The sequence below is a fragment of the Lepidochelys kempii genome, chromosome 11, assembly GCF_965140265.1.
Source record: "Lepidochelys kempii isolate rLepKem1 chromosome 11, rLepKem1.hap2, whole genome shotgun sequence".
Lineage (NCBI taxonomy): Eukaryota > Metazoa > Chordata > Testudines > Cheloniidae > Lepidochelys > Lepidochelys kempii.
In genome coordinates, this window is record NC_133266.1 from 37,344,351 (window position 1) to 37,372,350 (window position 28,000).

Genomic DNA, 28,000 nt, shown 5'->3' on the forward strand with positions numbered 1-28,000 from the left:
CCCCGGTCCTCTGGACAGGGGCTTTCTCTCACATGGAGCCTGTACAGCACCGGGCGCAATCGGGCCCATCCTAGCGAGGGCCCGGGTGGGACCAGACCGCAAGTAAGGCGTAAGGCTAATCCACTGACTCCAGGGGAGCGAGGGCAGCAAGAGAGAGCAGGGGTTGGCCCCGGGGCCAAGGCACTTGGCTGCACCGCGAGGCGCTGATAGCGAGGGACAGGCCCAGCCATGCGGTGCCCGCGCTTTCCAGTCCCGGACCCTGCGCCCTTCGCCCGCCCCGTCCCCCCGCGGCGCGGCCGGGGCGCAGCGCTTCCCGCTCCCAGGAGCTCGCCGCTCTCGCGGAAACGAGCCTGCGAGGAAGGGAGGCGGCGAACGTCGGGACCTTCCTCGCTGATTGGTCTCCGCCGCTCGCTCTCCCCCCCCACCCCCAGCTCCGAGCTGGAGGAGGCGGCGATTGGCCGCCCCGGCCTGTCAGTCGGAAAGGCCAAGTTCCATTGCGGGATCGCCTCGCTCCGCGAGCCGGGCTTGGCTGCTGCTGCCGCGGCGGCTGCGGGGGAGCTGGCCGGCTGCTGCTGGGGCTGATGGAGAAGTGATGCTGGCTACCGGGAACCGGGCGGCAGCAGCGGCAGGACCAGGACCAGGACCAGCCGTGGGAGCCCAGCTGACCCCTCCGTGCTGCCAGCCGGGCGAAGAACAGCAAAGCCAGCTGGTAAGGTCTAGCCACGGGGGAGGTCGATGCCTCTGCCTGGCTCTGTGCGTCCATGCATGGCTGTGAATCCACAGCGCCTTTTGTTGGAGGGGCTGGAGGCAATGCAATGCAGGATAGCGTAGCAGCGCACGGGGAAGCGCTGTGTGTGGGCCAGATGTCTGGGACACAGGGAATCGGCTGGCGGCTGCTGCCGCTGCCGGCTGCAATCGACTTTGACAGGCAGGAGATTGCATGTGTGCGCGTTAGGAGCCACACTTCGCAAGCGTGGTACCTACCTCTCTAGCGATCCTTGCCCGGATGCCCTTCAGGAGCCGTAAGGATGGCTGGAAACGAGCGTGTCTTGCTGGGAGGCTCGGACGAGTGCAAAAGTCCGCCGTGTCTCTCTAGAAAGGTAAAAGCAACGCCGAGCAAAGTGAACTTTATTGCCATAATTACAAGGGGAAGTATTAGCACGCTCCTTCCAAGGGAAGGCAGACTCCAGCGAGGCACAGTCATGTCACCAGTATTGCTGGAGAAGAGGCCAGTAAAGTGAGGAAACAGAGGGCTGTTAGTGAAAAAATGGCCGGGGAGGGGGGGTATTCTCTTTTATAGTGTAGACCTAAAGCCCTACAAGCTCAGCTGTTCCCCTCTGTACTTTCCTTGCTGCTGTTGAGCTTCACATGGCTTTGGAGACGATGAAGTGCCAACATCCAAACTCATTCAGTGCTCCTCCTGAAGCAGCTCCAGACAGCGTGAATCTCAGGGTTTGGTTTAGGGGACACGTTTCCCAGTTTTCGGTAACTACTATAAACTGTGTTGCAACGGGGAAACAAAGGGCTTTTCTTCTGTGCGCGAAGCGGAGGGAATTTAGAAATCCAACGGCTGTGTGAACTGTCAGCTCCTTCAACAGGATGTGTAGCTATTTGCCAGCCGCCACTGTTGACTTCCCAAATGTTTTCTATGAGGGGAACTATCATCGCTTTCAAAGACTGATGCAGGGTAACCGCTAAAAAAGCCAGATTGCCAATTACCGGAATAGTTTTAACCTTCTGTTTCTGTAACCATCCCAACAGGGTACTGGATTTTATTTTCTGTAGAAAGAGCTGAAATGAGCTTGCTTTTTATTACACACTGCAGATGCGTATTGCTGGTTGGCTGAGTTTGAATCAGTTTCCCTCGGTAAAATTGACCAGAGAAGACACTGAATAGTATTTTTAACTTTTAAAAAATGGTTTTACTAATCCAGTTAGCATTGACTCATTCTTTTAAGGGTAATTAAAACGTAAGTAATAAAAATGGAAAATATAAAAGCTGCTCCATGTTGTCATACTAGGGATGGAAAAATAGGTAGTGCTTGAGAAAGGTGTGTTTAAGCAAGCATGCACCAAGGACCTCTTTAGAGAACAGCAAATTACTAGAGACCTTGGTAGTGGAAATCCTTATTACAAGTAGCCTGACCTTGACCTGATGACAGTCATTAAAACACTTTTTAAATTAGAGATTATGTAAACATTAACTCAGACCATTTGAATGGAAAATTCATATGCACAGAAAAATTAATAGAAAACAAATTTGTTATGGCTGATTTATGCTTTTGTAAAAGGCTAAAAATGGTAAGTTCAAAGAAAACTTCTAATATAGCAAATGGGGGTGGGGGAGGGAAGGAGGGAAATAAAGTCAGTGGCTGTTAAGACTTCTAAAGAATTTCAAAGACTAAATCCTGGTTCTTTTCCCACACATAATTTTCTATTTTTTCATTACTCTTTAGCATGAATTACTCTGTGATATAAGACCAAACATTTCATCTCTTTAAAACAGCAGTGTTTTAAACCAGTGTTGAATATTCTTAATTTGTTAAAATATTCTTTAACTTACCTTTAAAAGTTCTTTGATTAATTTTATTCTTTTCTTAATTAAATCTTGATTGCACAATATTTTAAATAATTGTTGGTATACTTCTATATTTTCTTATGATGGGCTTGATCCTGCACCCATTCATGTCACTGAGAGTCTTATCAAGCAGAAATGTAATTTGAATTATTTTTATTTATTATTTTATCTGCAGATCCCTCAGCCATAATCCTGAGTGTTTAAAATGCTGCTCAACATGTTAAGAAGTTGTTTTATGTATTAAAATGTGTATAACGTATCAAGAATACTTAATTCCAAGTTTATGATTCTTTTCTAGCTGTCAAAAAACCACAACAATACTGTGTGGATTTGGTGCTCTAACACTTGCAAAGTAATCTGATAAATTAACTAAATTACTGAAATTTGACACCATGCATGACAAACATTTTTAAAAATTACAAAATCATATGATAGATGGCAGAATGGACAACGAGCATAAACCATATTATCACAAAGTGTTTATATTTCTGCACACTCTGGAGAGATGAAGTCCAGTGTTGTGGCTGGACAGTAAATACTAAGTGTAAGTTCTACACCTCAGATCTTTTATGACTAATACAACATTATTCTTCCCACTTTGTATTTAGTAGATAAATATCTTTATTTACAGAACATAAAATGCAATTTAAATTCAGGTGCCTGTCTAGCATATAGATTTTCAGTGGATCTAGCGAAATCAAAAACTGGTATGAAGAGATGACTATAAAAATATCAGTTAACTTGACACAGTTAATTTATTTAAAATATTTTAAGCTAATTTGGGTGTCCTGTAAAGAGAAAATAGTAGTAGCAGCACTGCAGCTAGAATCAGGTACAGTGCAGATAGTCATGATACGTGATCTCCTAGTCCCATTCAGTTATTCCAGTCTGCCTCATACCAACCCAAAGTACCTGTACATGCCCCCTACGGATGGATGGTGCCAAAAGTTCTAGTAGTTTTGAGATACGGACAAATGTTATTTTTGACAAGGGATTAAGTGGAAACAACCAAACTAATTTTTCTTGTGACCTAAACTAGATTTTAATCTAGATATCCAGATTGTAAAAGAATAGTCTATTAATGGACTGAATCCTCTTCTACGCACCCTTAATCATGTGAGGAGTCTCATTTACTTTAGTGGAATTATTCACGAGTAAATATTTACAGGATCAGGTCCTAATTTACTGCATCACCTAAATTTATTTAACTGAATCATTTTCATTATAGGTACTATGAAGCATTTTACAAAAATTGAAACATTTTAACTCATTTATATTTCTGTGGAAATGTGCCAAATCTAATGTCACAGTAATATATATAAGCAAGAGGAACTAGGAAGTGGATTTTGGTATAACAAAAGGCCTAATCAATCACTAGAAATTATCATGATTTGATCGATTATATGATTTTTCAACAATGCTTTTTTCCTTTATTATGGATTTATGACTCAGATCTTTCTAGAGCTGTATCAAAATGAAAGTGCAGTTTCTTAAACCACACTAGATTTGCTTTATTTAGATTTCCTGTTTATAAAATAAGCAAAACAAGTCCCTCCTTTCCCAATACATTTGTAAGTCTTACCAATTGGAGACTATCAAAATAACACAAAATCCTGGATTTTCCTTGCCTGTATATACATCAGTGATTTTTGCAGGGAACTCTTAATAAATAAATAATATAAAGAAAATATAGAAAGGAAAATTAATCATTCTAGCATGTTGCAACCTGCTCCCCATTTAATTGCCAAAATAAAGATGTAAAGCAATGTATTAAAATATTGGTGATGTAATTTGCCATGTGTAGTAGTAAAATTATTTATTTTGATGCAGCTAGGAAAACCAACTTCCATTCTGTTTAGAAATGAGAAATTTGTATATACATTTAGTTAAAAAAAAAAGCTTTGTAAGAAAATTATAGAAAGAACTAATGAATTTTAAATACTTTATGTAGCTCCTTCCTTCAGTTGTATTAAATCATGCAAACTGTACATTGATCTTTTGAAAAGCTAATTCCATTTTTGAACTTCAGTAAAAACACTGACTTGTATCCTCTCCAGAAAATGCAGCGTCAGTAACTTCTGGTCCATGGAAGCTCTGCAGACCGTCCTGGATATGGAGAAGTGTAAAATATACCCTAAGATGACTTTTTATCTTCCCCATTTACTCATATGTCAGCTTGTTCCAAATGTTTCCAAAGTGTCATAAGATACTGATAGGTGCATAACACTGCTTTAGGCTGTATGTATGGATGCCTAAGATGGCTTCTGTCTGAGGAGCAAATGCTGCATGGAAGCTGATCCACCTCCCATTGACTTCAATGGAAGTTGGATCAGGCCTCATAAAGCATTTCCCATTGACATCCATGAGGATTGCTCTTAAGCAGAGACTGCAGATTCAGGTCCACAGGCTGAGGATAAACTCATTTTCCAACAGATGAAGAGGGGCAGAGGCAGGCAGGTTCTTCTCTCACTGACTGACATACTCATATGCAGTGTGGGTTGCAGGAGATTAGACAGACAAGGTGGGTGAGGTAATATCTTTTACTGGACGTACTTCAGTTGGTGAGAGTAACAAGCTTTTGAGCTTGCACAGAGCTCTTCTTCAGATCTGGGAAATGTACTCAGCGTCACAGCTAAATACAAGATGGAACAGGATTGTTTAGCATAAATATTTAACACATATGTGAAGGTGAAGCGGCCCATTAACACCTCTCCAGTCATGGAGGGAGGGAAAGGAATGCAGGAAGTGGGGGGAGAATGCATCTTGGGGGAGGGGGGGGAGTTATTAGTGGGTTATAGCGTATTGTAATAAACCATAAATCCAGTGTCTCTATTCAGTCCGTGATTTTTAGTGTCTAGCGAAGTTATGAATTTAAGTTGCCATGCTTGTCTTTTGAAAGTGTTATGTGTTTTCCTTTGAGAATGAGGACTGATAGGTCAGAAATAGAGTGATCACTGGTGATAAGGTGTTTTTGTCTTTTATCTTTTTCCTGTGTGAGTTCATTCAAGTATGTAGTGATTGTCTGGTTTCATCCACATAGTTGTTACTGGGCATTTAGTGCACTGGATAAGGTGCACCATGTATTGTGATAGGCATGTGTAGGACCCATGGATGTTGAAAGGTGTGTTGATCATTGTAGCAGTGGAGATATGTCTGCAGGTTTTGCATCTGTTGTTCTAGCAGGTCTGGTGCCACTTTGAATTGGTGTGCCCTGGTCTGTGGGGACCTTGCTTCTGATGATGAGCTTGGAGAGGTGGGGAAGTTGTCTGAAGGCTAGAAGAGGGGGTACAGGGAAGATTACTTTCAGGATGGAGTCCCTATTGACTATTGGTTGTAGTTGTTTAATGATACCTCATACCGGTTCCAGTGTAGGGTCAGAGATGACAAGAAGGGGTGTGGGATCAGAGGGGGTATTATTTCTGTATTGTAGAAGGTTCTTAAGAGGTATTTGGGTGGCTCATTTCATGGTGTGATCTACTTCTCTGGTGGAATGTCCTTGTTTGGGGAAGACAGTTCTGAGTGTGTGAAGGTATACATTGTGGCCTTTCTCCTAAGAGCATATTCATTGGTATTTGAGTGCCTGGGCTTTAGATAACAGATTTCTTGATATGTTTGGGGTGGTTACTGGATCTATGAAGGTAAATGTGGTGATCCGGGGGTTTCTTGTAAATAGCTGTCTGTTGGGTTCCATTATTGAAGCTGATTGTTGTGTCCAGGAAGTTGAGGCTAGTGTGGGAGTGTTCCAGAGAGAATTTAATAGATGGGTGGTGGTTGTTGAAGTTGTGGTGGAAATCTATGAGGGAGTTCAAGTCATCTGTCCAGAGGATGAAAATATTATCAATGTATTTCAGATATATCATTAGTTTTGTGGTACATTTGTCCAGAAATTCTTCTTCAAAGTGGCCCATGAAAATGTTGGCATATTGGGGAGCCATCCTAGTACCCATGGCCTTTCTCAAAGTGTTTGTTGTTGACTGAAAAATTGTTATGGGTGAGGATGAAATGGATAAGTTTGGCAATGTGTTTGGGGTGGATATCTGATGGTTGTCCATTGTCTTGTAAATATTTGAGGCAGGCAGCTATGCCATCATTGTGGGTGATGTTGGTGTATATGGAAGTGACATCCATGTTGGCAAGGATGGTGTTCTGAGGAAGGTTGTTAATGTGGAGTTTGTGGAGGAAGTCTGTTGTGTCTTGGAGAAAGCTGGCCCTTGTGTGGTGAGTGGTTTGAAGTCCCACTAGCTAGTGATCAAACCAGTAGACGAAGGGGGTACCATTGCAGTCTTCAGCCATGATGACAATGTTAACAAGGCAACAGAAGCTCTCTGACACCACCTACTATAAAAAACTCAAAGAGGACCCAACACCACAATTTACCCAGGAACATAAGGACATCATCAAATCCTTCCCCAGACAAACCCAAGAGAAACTCTATATGCTTCCCAAGATGCATGATCAAGGGAACCCAGGCAGACCCTTCATAACTGGCCACGGCATTCTTAGTGAAGGAATATCGGGACTCTCAGAAACCATCCTCAAACCACTCACCACACAAAGGGCCAGCTTCCTCCAGGACACAATGGACTTCCTCCACAACATTAACAACCTCCCCACATTCCTTTCCCCACTATGACTAAAGGGGTCTTAATAGGCTACTTCACCATGAATGGCCCCTTAAAATGTGTGAACTATTTATTTTAAACATTCTGTTCCATATTGTATTTAGCTGCGACACACTGAATATATTTCCCAGATCTGAAAAAGCTCTGCGTAAGTTTGAGAGCTTGTCTCTTTCACCAACCGAAGTTGGTCCAATAAAAGATATTACCTCACCCATCTTGTCTCTCTAACTAATGCTCTGTCAGCCAGGAAAAAATTTCCAAAGGGCAGTGCAGCCTAAAGATGTGTCTTTGACAGCAATATTCTGCAGCTCAGTCAGGTGGAAGTGAAGGACAGATAGGGACAAAAATGACTGGCCTCTCTGAGAATTGGATCTCCGTATGAGGCATGTTAGTCCAGTCTTAGGGCTTTAGGAGTTGTGATAGACTGAATGGGCCCAGCTGTGATGATGCGTTATGAATCTCATTTTCAGTCCTCGAGCTCTCCCTCCATTGGTCACTGCTAATAACAATTATTATTATACTCAACACTTACATTTCAGTTTTCATTCAAAAGCACTATTTTACACTGTATTCAGGCATAATTTCACACAACACTGAAATACAGCCACATCTAGGGTTTTATAGTGCACAGCAACACTACACAACAACTTAGAACTTTTCCAATTTTGGATCTGACCAAACCAAATATTCATTTATACACACAGCCCTTTTGAAAAGTGCCATATACAATTTAAATAATACGATATATTCAGGTAGTCAGAATGTAATTATTCCTATGGAGTTTAGCCAGGACATCTAGGTCATCACTTCTGCCTTTGCAGAAAATGCCGGGCCATCAGGAAATAGCCACAAACCTTTCTTAGTGCCTCTTATACCATGTTTGGGTACTGGCTTAATCAGAAAAGAAGAGGGAAGAATACTGTCTATCAAATCACCAGCATCTCTTCCACACACAGGTTTTTCTCTTGTGGTCTCCTATACAAGTATCAGATTTAACAATGCTTAGCTTGTGAGATCTGACACAATCAAAGCTGGTGGTGTTCTGATGCAGATAACATGCAGGAGCTTGCCTCCCTCTGAGCTGTTCTGTAGCTCCTCCACGTGAAGGGCTGTTGTTTTGTTTCTTTAGTCCTTCAGCAGGTGGCCACATTTTCAAGTGAATAGGTAGCTCTGCTGAGGAGCATCATCTGTGGCTTTGTGGGGGTTGTGCCAGCCAGAAGGCTGCAGATATTTCCTGCTGGATCAGGCCCTGAATTTGTTAAAGGATACCATTACTAACTACTTGCTACTCTGAAACCTGTCATTACTAATTTATTACTTAGAGTTGGATCTTGTATATTAGAAGAAAAGTAGAATAAATAACTCTTCTCTTATGTTCAGATTTGATATTTACTTTATATAGCAGGAGATTTAAGTAGGGGAGCAAATTTTTAATATTCTCTGTAGTTAGTCAGATCTTAAAAAGAAAGTATTATGGAATGTGTCACATTCCCGGGTACAATCCAGACCACTGGTGATTATGACTAGTTCAGAAAAGTGTATGGATTAATAATTTAGAGCAATCTTGACCCCCCCCCCCCCATGATGAAGTCTGTGTTTAGTGGTGGAGGGGAAGGAAAACTCTACAAGATGCCCCTCCTAGTGTTTCTCCCAAACCATAGCATTGGGGGAATGGGTGCAGTGGGGTACAGAGTTTGCCCTCTTAGTGACTGCAGTTAAAGTTACACTTAATCAAATCAAACATTTGTAAGTATGGAAATGCATAATTATGATCACATAAATAACCTTAACTCTGCCCTCACACTACTTAATAAACAGTCTCGGGCCCAAACATCTCCTAATTAATCATCCTCCATTCACATATTACATTGCATACCTACACCAAAGAAATGGACAAAGTCCTTCCAACATTTTCAGTAGAGGTCTGTGTGCCATAAATACCCACTGGAGTGTCCACTGCAAACGTGTTCATAGAGTGAGTGCGCCACGATCTGCACTGGCTTCCCATGCGTTTTTGGATGGAGTTTAGATATTGGTATTGACCTACAAAGCCCTATATGGTTTAGGACCTTCCTACCAGAGAGGCTGCTAGTCTCCCCATGACATACCACCATAGGAGAGATCAGCAGAGATGCTCAAATTGGACCCCCCCCCGCCCCAATATAAAAGAGAAGGGATCACTGGCAGGGTGTTCTCCATTCCTGTGAAATACCCTGGTCAAAAATAGCCCAAATCTGTTGCTCTTCAGGGCATCCTTCTTAGGAGGGTTGCTGAAGAAGCAGATATTGTTGAGGACGATGATTAGGGAAAAATGGGGAATATGTTTTATTCTTGTACTACTTTGTAACATTATTATTATATAATCATAGGACTGGAAGGGACCTTGAGAGGTCATCTAGTCCAGTCTGCTGCACTCATGGCAGGACTAAGTACTATCTAGACCATTCCTGAGAAGGGTTTGTCTAACCTGTTCCTAAAAATCTCCAATGTTGGAGATTCCACAGCCTCCCTAGGCAATTTCTTCCAGTGCTTAACCACCCTGACAGTTAGGAAGTTTTTCCTAAAGTCCAACCTAAACCTCTCTTGCTGCAATTTAAGCCCATTGCTTCTTGTCCTATCCTCAGAGGTTAAGAAAAACAATTTTTCTCCCTCCTCCTTGTAACAACCTTTTATGTACTTGAAAACTGTTATGTCCCCTCTCAGTCTTGTCTTTTCCAGACTAAACAAACCCAATTTTTTCAATCTTCCCTCATAGGTCATGTTTTCTAGTCCTTTAATCATTTTTGTCACTCTTCTCTGGACTCTCTCCAATTTGTCCACATCCTTCCTGAAATGTGGCGCCCAGAACTGGACACAATACTCCAGTTGAGGCCTAATCAGCGCGGAGTAGAATGGAAGAATTACTTCTTGTGTCTTACTTACAACACTCCTGCTAATACATCCCAGAATGATGTTTGTTTTTTTTACAACAGCATTACTGTTGACTCATATTTAGTTTGTGGTCCACTGTGGCCCCCAGATCCCTTTCCACAGTACTCCTTCCTAAGCAGTCATTTCCCATTTTGTATGTGTGCAACTGATTGTTCCTTCCTAAGTGGAGTACTTTGAATTTGTCCTCATTGAATTTCATCCTATTTACTTCAGATCATTTCTCCAGTTTGTCCAGATCATTTTGAATTTTAATCCTATCCTCCAAAGCACTTGCAACCCCTCCCAGCTTGGTATCGTCCGCACACTTCATAAGTGTACTTTGTATGCCATTATCTAAATCATTGATGAAGATATTGAACAGAACCGGACCCAGAACTGATCCCTGTTGGACCCCAGTCGTTATGTCCTTCCAGCATGACTGTGAACCACTGATAACTACTCTCTGGGAATGGTTTTCCAACCAGTTTTGCACCCACTTATGGCATTAAAAAGTTAGTTATTATTTCTTTCCTTGATTTATCATTTTGAGTATTTGTCAGACACACCTAAAGTGTTCAGATGGGTGCCTCTTGTTATTTTGTTAATCTAAAGAATAAATAAATAGAGAATTTACCTTTTCAACCCTTTAGAGACCTCATTCTTGTAGATTAGGTCATCTTCAGGATCTGCTACGTACACCTCACTATGATGCAGTATTTAAACTATTGTGCATCCAGCTTTAGATAATTGCAGCCATAGGCTCCAGACTTTGATGTATTTTCAACTGTAACTCAATTTAACGGGATGATTTTGTTTTGGAATTAACATATATATGTTTCCTTAGAGCGTGCACGTCTGTAGTCTGAGATTTGCTTTTAGAGACTTGTGGCCTAAAGTCAGCTTTGCTGATCTTTCCATCCATTTGATAACACAGATTGCCAGAATCTCTTTACACAAAGAATAAGCAGTAATTGTACCCTACTTGGTTTGATTCGTATTTTATTCTCGATATACTTGAAGTTAACATGGAGTTTGTCTTTGCAAGAAAATTAGGGAACAGGGTCTACCCGCAATGAGCTGACATGATGTTAAACTTGACTTGTCCCTATCAGCAATTAATACAAAATCATGGTCTTGTGTTAGTTAGCCCAACTACTCAAGGTTGCATTCAGATGTGGGATAGTGAATACAAGACTGTGGACTGCTGCATGGTAGCATGTGCAGATGTCATGCATGGGCATAAATACTCCTCTGTAGCATTTGAGCATTGTCCTCTTTAAGACTATGCCACATGAGTAATAGATGAAAGGTAAGTCTCGTGAGGGGAATGAGTGGACAGTAGCAGAATCCATGCAGAATACATTCTAAAGCAGGGGTGGGCAAACTTTTTGGCCTGAGGGCCTCATCGTGTTTTGGAAATTGTATGGAGGGACGGTTAGGGGAGGGGGTCATGGCCTGGCCCCCACCTCCTATCCGCTCCCCCATCCCCCAGGACTCCTGCCCCATCCAACCCCTCCTCTCATTCCTGACTGCCCCCCCGGGACAGCTGCCCCATCCAACCACCCGTTCTCCCTGTCCCCTGACTGCCCCTGGAACCTCTGCCCCCTGCCGCCCCATCCAAACCCCCTCCTTCCTGACTGCCCCCCCCCCCGGGACCCTTGCCCCCATTCAACCCCCTGTTCCCGCCCCGACCCCTATCCACATCCCCACCCTCTGACCACCACCCTGAACTCTCCTGCCCTCTATCCAACACTCCCCCCCCCCACACACACACCGCTTCCTGCCCCCTTATTGTGCTGCCTGGAACACCGGTGGCTGGCAGCACTACAGCTGCGCCACCCGGCTGGAACCGGGCCACGCCGCCGCCGCCACCGTGCAGCACAGAGCACCAGGTCAGGCCGGGCTCTGCAGCTGCACTGCCCCAGGAGCTCACAGCCCCGCTGCCCAGAGCGTTGCGCCGGCAGCGAAGCAAGCTGAGGCTGCGGGGGACGGGGGACAGCAGGGGAGGGGCTGCGGGCGAGCCTCCTGGGGCAGGAGCTCAGGTGCCGGGCCGGATGTGGCCTGCAGGCCATAGTTTGCCCACCTCTGTTCTAAAGGCACACACACTGAACATCACTTGTGCTGCTTATCTGACTTATACAGACTACCATTCTAGGGCTGCACTTGGCTCCTAATGTCTAATTATAACAATAATATTCTTTTTGTTGAGATGTACATAATCATTAGCCCACTTTTTGTAGTCTATGTTTCTGAGACATCAGCACAATTTTAGTAGTTTCTCCTCAAGGAGAGCTATACATACTTTTAATGAAGGAGAGTATTTTCCTGTGGGTGATATACAAGCAGTGTGCCACATTGATGCAATCACCTAGAAATAGTCCAAATCCATGTAGAAAGAGTATGAAGCATTTTTACAAAAAAAATAATTTTCTTCTCAATTAAGTAAGTCAGATTTTTGGTCTTTTAAGCACCTAATACAAGTATAATTAACAAGGCTTCAGATTTGCATATTTTTTAAAAATAATAAATCATAGAGCAGTCATGGTAAATGTAAAAGTCACAGGCTTTGGGGGAAATGGTGTGTAAGGTCATCAGAGTGCCATTTAAAGTGGGCAGGGCCTCCCCCCCGTCAAGACAATGAGCAGCTGGGCCAAACCTGAGTGGCATTGCAACCCCCGTTATGTCAGTTCGCAATGCTGAGAGCGGGACTATGGAACCAAAGAAAAGTCATAGACAAACAGAAAAATCACCATACCTATGACACTTTTACCACTGTGACAAACCTGCAGCCCTAATAATTAGTATATTTATGTTCTTGTACTGTACAAACTGTTCAGTTTTATTTTATCAAGCTTGGAAAGATCAGATCCATCTAGAAAAAAAGCTAATGAAAGAAAACTGTTCAAATCTCAGAGAATTTATGAAGGTAACACAACACATCAGTTCTACCTGAAAATGTTTGACAGCAGACTTTGAGTACTTTTGGTGTTTGTTATTAACCCCCAGATAGTGCTTTTCATCTAGAATGTATGCTTAAAATGGTTCTAAAGTGCCAGTTATGTGCTGCCTGGAATTGGCTACTGAACTGACTCAGTGACAAGCCAGGAAGCAGAGTGACACAGGGTGGAAGATTGGCTGCAAGATTCAAAATTAAGTACATGACAAATGATCCTACTAAGGAGATGTTGACTTGAATAGAGTAGCTAAGGTCCAAAGCAGTGTCAGTCATTGAAGTCAGTGGGGATTGTACTACATGCAGAGTGCTTGACGAACTGGGTCCAAGGCTCCAATCCTGCAAACATTCATGCAGGGGTTTAACTTCAACAATGCAGTTAGTCCCCTTGAAGTACATGGGATTACTCACGTGCTTAAAGTTAAGTGCTTTGCTGAATCAGGGCTAAAGTATACAAGATATGTTGTGTTCTTTCACACCTATAATTAGAACTTTTTTTTCTTGGCACACTTATTGGAAGTTGTTTTTTATTTGAAGATTTCAGATCTTTATTTGAAGTCAGACATTCACATATAGGAACCAGTGAATATTACATAAACTCTAAAAATCTGTAATAGAATTTCAATAGCTATATTCCACTACTATCATATTTAACATTAAGTAACATTACACACTGATTTACAACTAGTTAAAAATGTTTGGGGCTCAACTGTGTCCCATTACACTGGTGTAAATCTGTAATAATTCTGATGAATCCTGGTGTAAATGAGAGCAGCACCTTATGTTCTTATCATAACACAGAAGATACGTTAAAGAACCAGTTTATGTAGCTAGCCTATTCAGAATACTTCTCTTCCAGATAAAATACAAAATCATGATATATTTGGGTTAGTGAGAAAAGAATGTAATGCATGAAAGCGTCAGACAACAAAGAAATTAAATAAATGACCCAACTTTTACAACTTCTTCACTGTTGCGTTCATTAATATTTTTCCTGATACTAAAGGCAAGACTAGTAACTTATTATTTAGTTTAAAAAGACACTTTTGAAGACAACTTCCAAACTGAGACATGAGCGTGATTTTTCTCCTTATGTATTATACAAGAAGATTGTAAAAAATAAGGGTGTTCATTATGGAGCCAGTATTCATTTTTCCTCTTTGAGAGTTTGGTGTCAGTATGACCTGAAATCTTCTGTTAAATGAGTTTGGTGAATTTAGCTCCCTAATGGACTGTTCTCCACATCATAAAATCTCTGCTTATCATCTGGCACAATTAGCCAGCACTATATTCTCAAAATTGTTCATACCAAAAGTAGATGTCTGGAGAATTTGCTAGCAAAGCAAAAAAAGCACTTATGCAGTGTATTTGAGAGATACATTCTGCCATTGCACTAACTGGCCCCCTCATGCATTTTATAACTTTATTTTTCTTATACAATGTTTATTTATAACTTTCAGAAAGCAAAACTTGATAAAATGACCCATCTCACAAAACTAGTCAGAAAAAAAAGCAAAAAAATCCTCTATCATCCCCTGGTTTCCCCTCAAAATGTTGTACGTGAATTCTATATAATATACTGTTATGCTTAAGAGTGTTGGTGGCTGACCATAAGCATGTCAGTTGAAGCTGATGTACATGCTAACTATTTTTCATTCAGGATAAATGAGGGTTCAGTTATATGCCCCTTTATTTAGAGGTAACTGAAACATTACAAGTCACTACCCAAGGCCCAGGACTGCATGGGAAGGCCTGAGCAAAAACTGATTCAGGGAGAATAGGGGGAGTTTCCCTAGGACAGATTAGAAACACAGGGACTGGGATACTGATTGACTCATGGATTTTAAGGCCAGAAGGGACCATCATGATCATTTAAGTCCAGTGGCTCTCAATCTTTCCGGACAACTGTACCCTTCTCAGAAGTCTGATTTGTCTTGCGTATCCCCAACTTTCACCTCACTTAAAAACCACTTGTTTACAAAATCAGACATAAAAATACAAAGTGTCACAGCACACTATTATTGAAAAAATTACTTTCTCGTTTTTACCATATAATCAATTGGAATATAAGTTTTGTACTGACATTTCAGTGTGTAGTATATAGAACAGTATAAACAAGTCATTGTCTGTATGAAATTTTAGTTTGTACGTACTTCACTAGTGCTTTTTATATAGCCTGTTGTAAAACTAGGCAAGTAGCTAGAAGAGTTGATGGACCCGTTGAAGACTTCAAGTTACAGAGAATCCACCATTTACCTAGTTTAAACCTGCAAGTGACCCATGCTCCTTGCTTCAGAGAAAAGCGAACCCCCCCAGAGTCCCTGCCAATCTGACCCAGGGGAAAATTCCTTCCCGACCCCAAATATGGCAATCAGATAGACCCTGAGCATGTGGGCAAGACCCACCAGCTAGACACCTGGGAAAGAATTTGCTGTAGTAATTGAGAGCCCTCCCCATCTAGGGTCCAGCCATTGGAAATATTTGCTGCTAGCAGTCGCAGATTTGCTACATGCCATTGTAGGTAGTCTCATCATATGATCCCCTCCATTAACATATCAAGCTCAGTCTTGAAACAAGGTAGGCTGGTGGAAGTGTGTGTGAAGAAAGCCAGAGATGAACTGGTAAGCATGGTCCTAGGAGGAAGCTGAGAGAGCTAGAGCTTCTTTTGAGCACATCAGGCTTGGAAACTGGGAGCAAGGAAACTGCTTCCTGTTGTTCGTTCCTATTGTGTTCAGGGAAACATTCTTTATAAATAAACAGGATTGCAGCAAAGAAATGCCTGACTCGATCATCAATTTCTCTCCCTAATGGAAACAAACTGGTTATGCCATGAATATTGGCTAGCTGCTGCTGCCAAGGAGCCACCATACTATTTGGGCTGTACATAATTTTATAAGAAATATACTATACTGTAGTAATAAATTCATGGTGTCCCAAGACTCTATGGTTGGTACTGTGTCTTCGCTATCACCATTTGGAACTTAGAACTCAGATTTTCGTACTCCAAAAGCTCAGGCCCTTGTCACTTGAGCTAAAAGGAAATTATTCTTAGCTGTTAGCAGTAGAAGGCCTATGAAACATAGTTGAGCACTTTTGAGTCTATCCAGTAGAAGGCAGTGATGTATATTCACACTAGCCAATTAATATAGGTTTATATATATATTACAGTGGCAATTTTCAACCTGTAGTCTGTGGACCCCTGGGGGTCCTCAGACTATGTTTAAGATTTCCAAAGGGGTCTGCACCTCCATTTGAAATTTTTTAGGGGTCCACAAATGAAAAAAGGTTGAAAACCACTAAATTACAGTGTTTATGTAATTCTCAAAATGCTGAACCTATGCTATGTGGCTTTTGGTAGTCTTAATTTAAATTGCCAGACTTTTAAAACAAAGCAGTCCTATTCAGAAGTATGTTTTATACACAAGAGTAGAGAACAATTCTTTCTTATTTCTCTGAAATAAATAAAATTCCCCTCTTTTTACCTTAATTCAAGGAAGCCTATGGAAATGTTATAGCATTGGACGCTAGTGGTTTAGGAATTTTGCCATTTCATAAGTGTCTTTCTTTTTGGTGTGATGGTTTTGGGTAAATCAGATTGTGTATATAATATGTGCTGTCTTATTACACATGGTCACTTGAATGCCTAGAGCCTGTTATGATCAGGAAGCTTTACTATCTTTTCTAAAGTTTGTCTGTATTTTCTGCTTGATTACTCAACCAAGTTACTTCAGACTTTTGTTTGACCATAGATAATTTGACTATTAGAATGTCTTGTAGCTAGAGTTCTGACATCAGCAAATAGGTCAAGCCATATCTGAAAGAGTCTTGTGCATTTTGTTCTGCGTGCCAATGAATTGAAGACTCAAAATTATTTTCAGTTCTGTTTGAAGGCTTTTGTGGTAAGACATGTTTAATGTTTTGATAAAAAGTCTTTTCCACTCAGATGCCAATATAACATCTACATAGTTTCCCAAGCCACCAGCTCCAACTGCATTGCAAACAATGTTGTGGGTTGTATTTTAGATTCAGTATATATTTGTATTTTAGTTGTGCTATCCAAAGCATTTAAAAATATAAGTTCTACACATTTCAGGCTGAAGCAAGTTTTATATTTCTTGTCTGCTCAATGTGAACAGGGCTCCAGGTGGGGCCAGAAATGAGGGGTTCAGGGTGCGAGAGAGGGCTCTGGGCTGAGGCTGCAGGAGGGGGCTCAGGGCTGGGGCAAAGGGTTAGGGGCTGTGGGCTCCAGCAGGGGGTTGGGGTGTGGGAGGGGATTCTGGTCTGGAACAGGAGGTTAGGGCATGGGAGTGGGTGCGGGGTCCCAGCGGTGCCTACCGTAGCTCCCAGGAAGCAGCCGCAAGGTACCTGCAGCCCCTAGGTGCATGGACGGCCAGTGAGGCTCTGCACGCTGCCCTCGCGTCTGCAGGCACTGCCCCCAAAGCTCCCATTGGTTGTGGTTCCCGGCCAATGGGAGCTGTTTAGCTGGCACTCGGGGCGCGGGCAGTGTGTGGAGCCTCCCTGACTGCCCGCACACCTTTGGGCACCCAGTGGCTGCTTCTGGGAGCTGCACGGAATTAGGGCAGGCAGTGAGCCTGCCTTAGCCCCAGGCCTCTGCTGCGCCACTGACCGGACTTTTAATGTCCCGGTCGGCAGTACCGACCGGAGCTGGCAAGGTCCCTTTTTGATCGGGCGTTCCAGCCAAAAACTGGACACCTGGCAACCCTAGCCTCAACATGGAGGTGGGTGGGGCAGAGGATGGGCATGGCTGAAGCATGTAGAGCCCTCACCTGGTTCATGGCCTCTTAGAGACTGTTGCCAGCTGGCCTGAGTCACATCTATGTTGGTGCTCATGGCAGTACAGCATCAGAGAGCTGTAACTGGCTTTCCAACAGCCTGCCTCTGCTGCACTGAGTGGAAACTCCATGCACCAGAGAATCTTGGCCAGTATCTTCGTAATGGTGATGGAAATGCTGATCATAACTTTAGACCCATCTCTTTCTGGATTCAAAAGCCTTCTAAATATGCATTATATATGTACTTATTTTGTTCTGGTAGATGTAGGGGCATGCCCAGGAATAAAAATTTGGCTGCTTTTATAGGGGCACTTTCTGTGCCCCCTCAACTCTCCCACCCCGCAGCTGGAGGAGCTGGCTTTCCCTCCCCACCCGCTGCAGCTGGAGGAGCTGGCTCTCCCTCTCCCCCGCCCTGCCCACGGCCGGAGGAGTGGCTCTACCTGGTGCCAGAGGACCTGATTCTCCCTGCCATGGCCCAAGGGCCGTTGCAGTTGGCTCTCCCCACAGTAGCCAGAGGAGCTGGATCTCCTCCCTGTAGCCCCAGGGCCAGAGGCGCTGTTATCTCCCACCCCAGCCTGGGTCAGAAGATTTCGCTCTCCCCATCCAGCCCCGGAGGAGTTCTGTGTCCCCACTGATTTGGGGTGCCCTTGCTTGCCACCCCTGTGCACGCCCCTGAGTAGATGTTATTTTTAAGTGCCTGTGTTTCATGATGGTGAAATGTGTGGTGCGATGTGTGGTTCATTGAGGAAGATACCATTTCAATAACATTTGCTTTTCTTAACCTTATGTAGTGCAACAAATTCTGGTGGAAAAAAATTTCAGATTTAGAATAATAATGTTTGGCTTTGACATTTCTAATGTTTGCCAACAAATAAACAGAAAGCACATCAAACTTTTTTGACAGCATTACCATTAATGCCCTGCATATTACGTATATTATATATATGAAGCAATAATTCTTAACTATATTGGGCATTTAGTCTACTTTCCTTTCCAAGATGGTGGATAGATAGTAATATAGTGCAGTTAAGAATACCTTGTTATGAATTTATGGTATGTGATCACTCTTCGCTATCTAGAAAGATGAAGATTTATAGTGTCTGATCTGTTCTTTTGTAGGAAATTATGAAAAATCACAAAACGAATGAAAGATGATATTTGTGGGATTCAGAAACTTGGTGGTGAACTCCTGAGTGTCTGATTGAGGACTTCCAACTAGAAAATATATTTTTTTACTAGAAAAACATTCTTAGCCAAGATACTTTCCAATGAGACGCAGTGACATATTTGTAAACAAATAGATTTTCCAACTGCATAACTAAGTAATATAAAATATATTGTAACAAAATCATTTGCTAAATAAACTCATGAGATGTACTATATTAAAAGTTATACTGATGTAATGGAAAAAGCAATTTAATTATTTCCAGTATTGATAGTGCAAAGAAAATCTGGTATAATTGTGCTAGAGAATATTAAAAGCCACTGTTGTCTGTGTTTGAAGACATATTGTTTTGTGATAATGAAATATTGTAATAACCTCAGCTGCCTCCAGAGAAGAATGTCAACTATCACTCCCTGGAGTTACTCTTCAGTGTATCACTAGTTATTATGATACATAAATAAGTTTTACACAATGAACATTTGGAATAAATAGAACCATAGATATTGTGACCATATTCAAAACTAACAGATATATTTCATTTTCAGTTTTTATTTTTTTAAAATTTCTTTGGCATTTACCAGTATTTATTTGAAAATGTAAACTATGGGTGAAAATCAGTTAGAAACTGGAAATGAAGAGTGGTAGGCTGGAAGGGGTCCTCAGTACTCACAGTGGTTGGTGGCCAGGGTGGGAGGTACTCACAGTATAGTGGCTGGATGGTTTTGGCTGCCAGGATCCAGCTCCCTGATGGTCTCGCTCCTTTACTGCACAAAGGAAGTGGACGGGGCTGGGCTGAAGAGCCAGGGTCAGGAGGGTCTCTGTCTGGCAGAAGGTGGTCTCAGCTGCCAGAACCCGGCTCCCTGCCTGTCTCGCTTCCCAGAGCACAGAGCCCTAGCCACTTCTCTCCCAGACAAAGTCCTCTCCTGATCAGGCTATTCAGCACTAAAGGGGTGGTATCAGGTGCGGGCTCTGTCAAGGGGCCAGTACCCAGAGGGAATGGCTTTACATTCCCATGCTGACCCCATCTCTTTGGTGTGGGTCCAGGGCACAGAGCCCCATCCAATTCCCCTGTTGGACACAGCCTACGTGGAAGTAGACAGGGCCACAATGAAGGTCCAGGGTCAAGGGGGGGCTCTGTCTGGCATAGGGGCCAGTACTCATGGGCTGTAGCTTTCTGCTCCCCTCCTGACTCTCGCTGTACAGCGTGGCCCCATCTGCTTCCCCTGTGAAAAATCTGTGGGGCCCAAAAAAGCCAAAATTCAGGTGAAAGTGGGTAAAACCAATACAGAGTTTTTTTTAAAATTCAGGAATATTTTGGGTTAAGTTGGAAAATACCAAAAACAAAGGGCCTTACAAATATATAAAAAGTAAACTAAGGTAAAAATCTGCAAAAGTGACTAACTGTTCAATAGTGAGGAGAATATAATTACAGGGTCCTGATTTCCTAAAAGGTTACCTCTTAAGGGCCTGGTCCAAAGTCTATTGAACTCGATGGAAATACTCCCTGGGACTTCAACTGGGTCTGGATCAGGACCTAAAATCTTAATCCTGCTTCCTTTGAAGTTCAATATAAAGTGGTTTCACCTATAACGTGGCAAGATTTTTTGGCTCCCGAGGACAGCGTTATATCGGAGTAGAGGTGTATATTCACCAGTTTTGTTTCTTTCATAGCCTCACAAAAATTTTGTAGTTTTCCCTTTCCCCTAAATTTCTCACAGGTTATAGGTGCATCATAAAACAATCTGTGCCATTTTGTAATATTTCAGCCAATATTGCTCTGCATATGTAGTATTTATTCTTTTTATGCCAGAATTACACTACTAAATCTTGGTACTATAGTTCTGAAACTATTGAGAGAGATCAATGTCAGAAAAAACTTTGTATGCGTTTAGGTTAGAAATGTAAATTGTTGACCTAGTGAATATTAACATTTTTATTTTGCATTTTTATTTTCAAAGAGGATTTTAAATTCTCTGATGAAAGGGCATTCCTTACTCATTATTGAGCTCTCTCACTCAGGCACTTCTTTTCAGTAAATGATGGCTTCAGAAAAAGGAGAGAAACTTCATATGATTAAACCGTTGACTAATCTTTTTTACATAATCATGGGGGGAGGGAGAGTCTTTTCTCCATTCAGCGTACGTAATGCTGATTAGTGTTAATGGGAGTTTTGCACACATATCAAGGGAAAAGTTGAACTTTGGAGTGTAACAAGAAAAGGCATAGAGAGATGATGGCAAAGATCAAATGAAAAATATTTGTGTTAACCTGTGTTTAGTAAGGGTTGCCTTCACAACCATGCTACATTGGCACATTTGCATCAATGCATCTGCGCTGATGTTGCGCGTCTGGTGAAGATGTGCTGTGTTGACACGAGAACGCTCTCCTGTCAACGTAATTATTCCACCTCAAAGAGATGTGGAAGCTATGTCAACGGGAGAGCATCTCCCGCCGACATAGTGCAGAGTAGACACTGCTTTAAGTTGATATAACTTATGTCACTCAGGGGAGTTTTTTTTCATACTTCTGAGCGATGTAAGTTACATTGACTTAAGCGGTAGTGTAGACAAGCCCTAAGACCAGCTCTGTTTTTATGGTTATAGGGTAAACATAGTAACATTTAACTCATTGTCTTCAGATTTAATTCTTTACAATTTCACAGCATTTTTATATACTTTGGTTTTGGTATTAATAAAACCTACATTTATCTTTGGTGGCTTCTCGTGTGTCCGGTACTTCCATTCCTTCAATTGATATGCTCATTAGGTCATTCACATGATCAGGCAGAAGGCGACTTCTTTCAAAACACAAAATTCTATTCAATGATGAGAAAGAACGCTCAGCTGTAGCTGTTGTGACTGGGAGTAGCAAGAGATGAATTCCTACTTCTTTCATCCCAGGAAACATAGCATAAAAATCGGGTTGAACCACTAGTGATGATAAAAAAGAAATTGAAATCAAATCTTCATTCATTCGTTGTATCATATTCCACTCTGTGTTCAAATTCTCTATTCTGTCCTGAGCACATGGCAGCCCCATTGCTGGTAGTGCCTCACTCCACTCAACTGTCGGTGTTTTATAAGACAGGGATCTGTAAAAGCTATGTAGAGGTTGAGTAGAACCTAGAAGTCACTGTTGTAGATTTTTAAGACTCAAGTCCCTGTACTTTTTCAGTTGTCTTAACAAACACTTCTTGTCCTCTTCACTTAAGGATTCAATATAAATGCCTTCATTAGTCAACTTCTGGACTGAAGTCTTTCCTTCTTCCGGTACTTTTTCAATGGATAGCTCTCTGATTGATCCAAATGTAGCTTCTGGACAAGCTTTGCTGGACAAAGATCTACAAGTGTTGTAGCAGATGCCTGGATGGCACTGTTTAATGACCCAAGTGGTTTCAACAGTAGACTTACAAGAGAGAGAATGGCAATAGTCTTCTCTGAACATAGTAGCAAAAGTAATCCACCAGCCTCACTATTAAGATCCATCCCATCTTGGTAGATACTTTCCAAAGCCAGTAATAATGGCTGGAGTAATTTTAAGAAAACAGCCAAGGATCGCTCATGAGAAAGCCAGAGAGTTTTCCCAGGTTGGACTAATTTGAACTTCAGTCCCAGTGTATCTTCTATATTTTCCAAGATGTTCAGTCGTTTTGGACTCTTGCTGAAAAAAGAATATCATGAAGACATTAAATTTATAGCTTTTTAAATGTCTTTTGAAGAGTCTGCAGCTCATACTAGTGCTAGTTGAAGTAGATGACCTCTGCAGTGTGTATAGGAGAGACTAGGGTTACACTTTTCTCTGAGCAAAGCTTGTGCTCCACCATGTCTTCCAGAGAAGTTTGCAGCTCCATCAAATGCACAAGCAGCCATCTGTTTGGGGTCCAATTGACAAGCATTTAACTCTTCTAAGATGTGGGTTGTCACAGATGCAGTCAATCTGTCTTCTGTAACTTGAACATTTAGAAGTGCATCTACTGGCCTACCACTGACATCAAGATAACGTACACAATTACTTAATACTTGATGACCATTTGCATTGGTACATTCATCAGCCATGTATGCAGATTTTTTGAATGTGGTGAGACAGTTGAGTCTTTCACTGTTGCACCACATGTTTCTAGCCAGTTAGCTGAGTTTCTTGCAGAAAGATAGTGAGCATTTGCTGGTCTTGTTCGGAACCAGTGTTCAACTTCAGGATGAACAAGTGACAGTGCACTTAACATTGGCCTCCAGTTTGTAGTGTGTGGTATCTCTTGCCTAAATAGAAAGTATGATGCCACAGCCATGTTTGTTCGCATGAACTGTGTTGTATCTCCAGCATTCTTAATAGCCTCATTAACACTCACCGGTGTTGTCCTTGGTCAGTGGAGACTCAGAGTTCAGAGGTGCTTTCACATGAGTTCACCTCCCGGATGGGGGGCAAGAAGGTACCTTGCTCATTCCTCCAGCTGCTCACTGTTCGCTCTGTCCACTATTGTTCGTTGTGCCATTGCTCACTCCATCGCTCTGTTGTCAATGGCCCTGCGCCATCACCTTCTGCTGCCACTGTGACCTCTGCGAGTTGGTCTCTTGAGGTTCCACCCAGCTCTCAGTGATTTCAGCTGAGCTCTCAGTGGAAGAACCTCAGTGCTAGAGCAGACTGGGCCGTCTCTTCCACAGAAACACTGTCCCACAGCAGGTCTAAGCACTTAGATCTGATTATCAGTGATTTCAGCTTTGTGAGCACTTAACAGAACAAAAGTACTTGTGACTCAGGCAGACCATTGAGCAAAACACCTGTCCCCACCCTCTCTCTTAATGCCCTCAATCAGCAGAGGCTAAGTACAGTTGTACTGCCCTTTACTCATACAATAAGAACAACAACATTTCTTTACACACACACACCCCCTCCCCCGGGTCTGGTCCTGAAGCCTTTCTCCCAGCCCCCAGGTCATCACTAGCTGTCAGGGAGAGCTCATTTAGACTTTGCTTACAAATCAGAATTTGAAATTATTAGGCTGGCCCACATCACTGAAATGAATGCACTGACATGGTCATAAAAACAACAGCTGTATAAGGAAGCTAGTCTATGTTCATACTTTTCAAATCTATTATACTTTTCCAGATACACATATTTTATCATACACTTATATGCTTTTAAAGTGTGTATTAATGTTTCAATTTCAGTTCAAATTTCCAAACAATCACTAAATTGGCAACACTGCATGTAACTAGTTCACAAAACTGCAGGGGGGGGCGGTGTTGGGGAAATTCAGAGGGGGTAAACACCCTCATGGAGGGGTGTAGGGAAATCCCTGGAGAAAGTGCATGTCTACTTTATAAAATTAGGTGGTCTCCATGAATATCTCCAAGTGTCATCTAAAAATTAACTTAATTAGGTGTGTAAATTACCTAGGGAGCTGGCTTCAGTAAAGCTGCTTCAAGAAAGGTGTTAAAGGTGCTTCCCTTTTCAGCAAAGATCTTGCACCCCAGGGAGGAGTCAAACCAAAGGGAGAGGGCAGTGTTACTGCCATTGCCTTTCCCATCAGGAGGGCAGATTGAACTCCTCCTGGAGCTCTTTAGTTGCTCCACAGACAGAAGCTGCTGAGGGGAGCTGTTCCCACTGCTTGGACCTGCTGTCAGGCTGCGTGCTGGTGGAAGCTGATATAGATTCTGTGGTGAATCTAGCCCTAAATATGAGCAAGACATTTTTCTCAGTTCTGGGACTGTGTGCACCTTGCTTACTTGTAGATCTTTTGCAACTGAAGTATATATCATCCACAGGTATGGTACAAGGGGAGTAAGAGAACTGGTAAAGAATTATCAATTTTGTACATAGGAATTTGACACATTACATACCTTTTAAAAATAACTTTGCTTTAGTTTTAATGTTTTAGAAATAAATTATGCTTTTAAAGATTTGAAGAGTTTTATTTCACTTGAATTGGGTGACGGTGAAATATATATTGACTTTATATATTCAGAAAAAACCCTCCTTTTTATCCCTGGAACAGAAACAGCATGAGCAGCAGCAGTTCAAGCTCCAGCTATACTGTGATGCCGATGTGCTTATCCCTTTTTGTTAATTTATTATCTATGCCCATTCAGCTTTTGATCTATTTACTAACTAAGTCCCTGATCTGGAAACATTTAGGCATACGCTTAAGTTTGTGCATGATTTATCCTATTGCCTTCAATGGAACTAGTCACATAAAAGCATGGACCTAAGTATTTGCAGGCTCGGGACTAAAACTGCCCAAAAGTATGTCAGTTATGGCTCTTTGTTTTGTGATAGAGAAATAAAACCACTCAAAATATAATGACTTGTGGTCATACTGACCAGAGCTACACTGAAACTTCTGACTTACAGCAGCAAGATTCTCTCTGTGTGTATCAACACCCATAGTCAACAGCTCTCTCTCCCTCTTGTTGAAGTCAATAGTAACATTCCTGGTAATACGACAGGGCTCTAAAATAGTAACATTTATATGAAGAATTAATATTGCTTCAGTTAGCGTCCATTGCTTTTTTAAAAACATCATCATTGATGTCATTTTGGGGTAGAGTAGTTTCTCCAGTGTCCCTTAAAATGTGTATTGTTCAGTAGAGAGAAGTTTAGAAGACTGGATTGTAATTTACTGATGAAGAAGAGACCAGATCAGATGCAACCTCCCTATAGAATATCCCTGCCAATACTAATCCCAGTTAGTTCCTGGAACATTTTCTTTATACTCTGGACAATGCTAAGAAATTTGCCATTATATTTAATTAAATGTAAGTGAGTCTCATTTTTAAAGTCATTTTGTTCTAGTCTTCAGTAATGTACTTCAAGCCTCAAAACAATCACTCTTATATTTATTTGTATCTTTAATTTTGTGATCATTGTGCTTTATAAATAAACACAGAGCTTAACAATTGATTGTAGAATAGTGCTTTGCACTTATACAAGGATTTCCTCGTAATAGACAAACACTGTCTCAAAACACTCCTGAGAGACAGGTACTCTTACATAAAAATCCTACAGAATAAGGATGAAACAAATACATTTAATATAGTTCTGTAGAAATTATTCTAAAATGCATCATATTTAGTAGACTATGCATTCCTTTCTATAGGTTTTGTTGAACCATCCTACAGCATTTTAGATAGCACTCATTTTATACACAAAGCCCCCATTGACTTCTCTCTGAGTTTATGTGCATTTGGTCTCCAGTGTCACATCTTTATGAAATTATGTAGTGCAGTCCCCAAAGCTTACAGAAAGGTTATACTTTTTTATGCATTCATTAGGACATTACCATAGCATATTATAACAATTATTTTATAGAAAGAAACTCAAAATAGAGAGAGCCCATTTCATCATCGCAAACCATTACTTTTTGGGTAATGGTGTAAAGGGGCCACAGGAGCCACTGTGGTGGATCCAGCCACAGGGAATACACATTGCATAGGGTTTTCTGTGGGTTACTACTTTCTGGCCCTGCTTCTCCCAGCATAGGGGTTGTGCTTGGGGGATGGCTGGGGAAAGAGAAGGTCTAGTCAAAGCTACGATCTGGGTATCCTTGGACGTGGCAACAATCTTCAGGGCTAGAGGCAGCTGAATGTAAATTATAATGATCTAATCGTGTACCCTGTCATGAGGTGTTCTAACCCGACACGGAGCCAGCAAGGGTTAATGACCTACTGTGGACCCACTCAGCCTTGCCCTGCTACACTTACACTCTCATTCATGTAAGGAAGGGCAGTTAAAAGGAAAAAAAGGCAGCTTAGTTGCTGGCTGACCAGGAAGGTGCACAGGGAAAGGACTAGCCCAGGACCTCTGCAGAGACTGCAGACTTCCAGAGTCCCACTAGAGGAAGGCGGGCAGGCCCAGGGATATTAAGTTTGTTTTGGGACTGCTTTTCTTTCCTTGTTTATAAAAGGACTGTTGGCTCAGGCTGGGATGCCTGGGAGAAGCCAGAGGGGCCTTACCAAGACTGTAGCAGGAAAACCCTGCTCATGAGGAGTACAGGGAAACTGCTTCAATAAACTCTGTGGGCTTTTTGCACCCTACTTGAACCTGTCCTGTAGTTTTTCTTGGACACTGAAGAGTGCATGGTCACATAGCCTTATCTAATTTTATGACAGGAACTGGGCACAGAGTTATGAAGAGGTTTGGAAAATTGCATACAATTTTGTACTGAGAGACTTAATAAATGAATGGGCCAGATTCAATTGAGTTGGCGCCATGAGGTGTAAAATACACTTTCTCTGCACCAGCCACTCACCCTTGTTGTTTTCACTGCCACCCTCACTTAGGGTTCCCACTGAGTGGAAGCAGTTTTAGGTTACAGCTGTGGAAGCTCTGACACCAGACACTGCAGAAATGATACAATGAATCAGCCTTTGCCTGGGACTGTCCTGGCCTTATCCCCTTCCACACCTGTACTGGCCCTGTACAGCTCCCCCACCTTACACTGGGTTGAGGGGAAGTTGCCTGCTGTCTGCCACCATATCCTTCTCCCTGGGCAGAAGTAGGCCCAGTATTTCCCGGACAGGGAGATCTTCTGATAGAGAATGTTACTGAAGTGTGAAGTGTTAATTATTAATTATTTTCCTATTTTAATTAAAATATTTCCTGATGTAAAATGAATCCTAACAGCACTCTCAAAAATCAAATTTCCCTGTTCACTGGTTCTGAAGTAATTGTTCATATGAGTGGTTCATTAGAGCCTAGCATTTTGAACAAGGAGCACTAATTCAAGGCTTTCCCTTGACATCACCTATATCCATCGTAATAGGTTTGGGTCTATAACATAAAAGCAGTAGCCAGCTTGAAATTCCTTTGAAATTGCTTACAGTAGGTCAGTGATTGTACCACCATATGCACCTTGAGAATGGGGACTAGAAAACATCCTTTTCTGATTCTCTGCTAATTAAGTCCAGCATCACCACTCTTTTCAGCATGTTAGGCAATCTCCGTTTCCATATGAAACGGATTTCATAGCTCCTGGCTTGATTA

At 42.0% G+C, this 28,000-nt stretch overlaps 1 protein-coding gene across 3 annotated transcripts in view; it reads left to right on the forward strand.

Moving 5' to 3' along the window:
- The first annotated feature begins 454 nt into the window (after positions 1-454).
- The window catches only part of B3GALT1 (beta-1,3-galactosyltransferase 1), a 329,525-nt gene continuing 301,979 nt past the window's right edge, over positions 455-28,000 (forward strand). For all 3 annotated transcript variants that reach the window (XM_073305743.1, XM_073305744.1, XM_073305742.1), the window contains exon 1: positions 455-709. The gene's annotated coding sequence lies outside the window, so the exon portion shown is untranslated. The remainder of the gene's footprint in view (positions 710-28,000) is intronic.